The sequence below is a fragment of the Halyomorpha halys genome, unplaced genomic scaffold (assembly GCF_000696795.3).
Source record: "Halyomorpha halys isolate HHAL.00 unplaced genomic scaffold, Hhal_1.1 Scaffold245.1, whole genome shotgun sequence".
Lineage (NCBI taxonomy): Eukaryota > Metazoa > Arthropoda > Insecta > Hemiptera > Pentatomidae > Halyomorpha > Halyomorpha halys.
The window spans coordinates 190,334-194,194 of NW_027106223.1; the positions used below are offsets into that span (position 1 = coordinate 190,334).

General features: G+C 32.3%; 1 protein-coding gene across 3 annotated transcripts in view; it reads left to right on the top strand.

Moving 5' to 3' along the window:
• Ire1 (serine/threonine-protein kinase/endoribonuclease Ire1) overlaps positions 1–3,861 on the top strand; it is a 39,767-nt gene that overhangs the window by 10,391 nt on the left and 25,515 nt on the right. The window lies entirely within an intron of this gene.

Sequence of the window (3,861 nt, forward strand, 5' to 3'; positions counted from 1 at the left end):
CTCTTCAGGATGTCATTCACCTCTCTCAGTGTGATCTTTCTCTACCACATCTTTTGTATTTTATGACCCCCTTCCTAGTCATTTCTGACATACAGGGGGGAGAGAACCATCTAGAGGGATCTAGAGGGAACCAACCTGTTCTAACCATGTTAGGGGGTCAAGCCTTCATTACATGCAATGAAAAAATCAACACCCCAGGCTGGATTTGAACTGGTGCCGCCAAAGTTTCCAGGTGGCAAAGACCCTCAACCACCTAATCTACGGACGGCCCTTCTCTATCACATCTTCCTCCAGGTCAGTTTTTGAGCCGGTATTTAGTAATTCATTCTCTGGACATACATGTAACATGACCCAGCAATCTGATCTGGTTCCCTCTTACAATTTAGACCAAATCTCATACATTAGGCACAACTCCTAGTTAGTATGGATTTCTCATTTTCTCACATGGCAACACGGCAGCATTTTGGTCCAATTCCGGGTACAATTGCCTTCAATTATTAGCCTCTTCAGAGGTAGATCATGCTGAATCATTTGAGTCTGCCGGTCTGGGTCCGTTTGCATCCTTTTGAAGAATATGGTTTGAAATGGAAATGAGAGTTTCCGATGCTACAGTGAGCCACTATTCAAGAAAGCTCTAAATTTACAACCCAAAACAGAACTCCTCAGAAATGGAGGATGTTGGCCCAACCTCCTTTCATCCCTTTTGTTCTACCCTCTGCTATTGAACGGAAAAGAGAATAGTCCTCTTTTCCGTTCAATAGCAGATTTTTGAAAGTCTCTGGTTCTTCGAAAATGAGGATGTCAAAACAGGATGTTAACGCTTCGAAAACCAAAGACTGCTATCAGCACCGAATTCAATCTCTGGCAAAATGATTAATTAAAGTAATTGACAATGATAGCCTATATTCTAGAGTATTATCTTAATTTGTAAATTTTATACCGAAATTTTAAAAAAATAAAAAACTTATTTTATTCACATTTTTCTAACAACCTAGTAGAACACATTAATATGAATTTTAATATTCATTTCTTTTCTTTTTGTTAGGTGTGATACTAACTGATGTAATTCTACTATATTTGTGTAATATCTTATCCTCTTAGCCGTGAATAATGCCTACAACTTATTCTGTGAATAAGACCAAAACATCAACATATATAAAACAGAAAAAAATTTATTATTATGTGTTTTATTTCTAATTGGATCCCTAATCATCATCTCCTTCATTTAATATAACTTGACAAATAATTAAAATAAACGTAACAATAATTTATATATTTGTTGCTTTGTTAATTATATCTATATGGTTGGCAGGAAAGTAATTTTGTTTATTTAATGTAAAATAAAACTCAATTCTATAAATAAAAAAAAAATGACTTTTTGTCAGTCAGATATCTTTGGTTTTGTTCAATGACCTCTTGCCATCTTTCTGGTAACTTCATGGTTCTGTGCTAAGTGAACTTTTGGTCCTTCAGCGAAAAACTCAATCAAAGACAATTTGAGGTCATTGTGATTACTGAAATTTGTACCATTAAAAATGTTTTGTCAACTTTAAAGTAAACAATAATCTAATGCTGCAAGGTCAGGGCTGTATAAAGTATATGACATCACTTCTCAAACAAGCTCCAATAACATTCTATGTGTTACTACCTCGCATTGCCGTAGTGGAATGCTGTCGTCTTGTGGCAAATACATGAAGCAGTAGTCTCTCTGTACTCAATTGGTCTGAATAGGTTAAGAGAAAGTGATCAGTCCACCCAGAGCGATATCATTCTTGTTGATGTTCAACAATCAGAATGAGTGAGTGGTTCTTCATGATTCCCAGGCAGAGGGGCAGAGGCAGGATGAGAGAATAGACCATAAAAGAATAACCAGTCCTCAAGTTCCATCAGAAACTTCAAAAGTATGTCACAACAATCCACCCACAACTATGTAACCCCATTCAAAACAGTAATCAAAATTGAATTTAACTAACGTAACGAAACCACATTAGATTCTCTTTTGACCAAAACCAACATATAATAAGTTGTTGTACGAGTATAAACCATTCAAGATTAGAGGTTTTCTTTTCACTTTTCACCATACTTAATTTATTTCAAATACAATCCATACCAGCAATACCATTAAATTACAATTAATTCGGGTAATATGCCTCAACATTGTATCCCAGGGAATATCTGAATTAAACTGGCCTTTCCTCTTGATTGCTTCCTCCAATTTCTTCATTAGCTGTTCATAGCAGTAAACATTAAGAGTTGATTGGTTGTTTGGAAGCAGCTCAAAATACATAATACTTTAATAATCCCACCAAATTTAAAGCATGATCTTTTTCTGATACAATTGAGATTTTTAATTTGTTAGTGCAGGTCCATCATAATTTGATCGTGATGTTTTTCGATTAACCTTATTGTAGACACCAGTGATAATTGATTTTTTTAAAAAAAGGGTCATTTTTTCAGTTTGAAATGTGTCACAAATATTGATTTATGTTAAGTAAATTTCTTTCAATTCGAGCAGAATTCTAATATCGAGCCTTGTAACAAGTCCAATAAGTCTTATATGATTTTCAATTATGTTTAACACATTCGACTGTTTTGCAATCTCTCACTTAGTTATATGAGGATTTTATTCAACTATTACTTTTGTTTTGTAATCAACTCCAGAATGTTCGTTCACATGTGTTCTGTTAAACAATCAACACCATAAACTTCACGAATCTCTTTGTGAGTCTTAGCCTTTATAAAAATAATAAAGTAAAATGTGTCGAAAATGCTTATTTTTGCACTCCATGTTAAAAATAACCATAAACTGATGACTGTAAACAAAATTACACAGAATTTGTTTTTATAGCTACCTCAAAGTATCAACTACCAAATGTGAAAAGAAAAAAATTCTAAAATTGACAAAAGAATAACAAAACATACATAACGCTATCTACTAGTGTAAACCGAAATAGCTTTCTTGCCAACCATATATTATTTTAAATTGCATCATCTTTATTTCAATTATATTGATATATAAAATGATTATGACAGATCAACACTTTATATTGGTGAACACAATGATGGCTTCTATGCATTGCCATCGGTAGCTGATTTTAATGTGCCGATCCTGTCCTTAAATACACTCTCATCTCGCTACCTGATTAGCGGACCAAACAGTGAGGGAATTAATAGTGCTCTGGTTGCAGGTAATGTTAGTTAATTTTTTTTTTAAGTTAAAGGTCATATTTATTTATTCTTTAAAATTAATTTCCAGTCCTTCAGCAGAGCTTATTGAAGGGAAAGCTTTTTGTATCGATATACCATACATCCTTCTTCCGTATTCCTTAAAAGTTATAAGATTTATGATTATTCCTACCATATCTTTATAAAATATAATTGATTTTAAAACTTTCTCTTCTATTTAGAATTTTTTTTTTAGATTTTGATAAATATGTTAATTTTTTTTTTTTTTTTTTTAAATCAGTCTTATTGTACATATACATTTTTTAAATTTATCAATACATCAGTGAATGAGTGGTATGGAGATAAACACATGGAGGTTGTATTATATTGAGAGGGACAATATGTATCCTTGGGAACTTGGATAAAAAATAATTAAGTAAAAAAGGATCGATATATCATATATTTGCTAATACTTTTCAGATTTAGATTATGTTAGTTTTGTTTTGTAGAGAAATAAAATTATCTATCAAGAGAGTGGCTGTAATTTTTTTAGGTTATAAAAAAAAATTAATTCTCTAAATCCATACTACTTGTAGGTTTTTCTAAACCAATACTACTTGTAGGTTTCTCTAAACCAATACTACTTGTAGGTTTCTCTAAACCAATACTACTTGTAGGTTTCTCTAAACCAATACT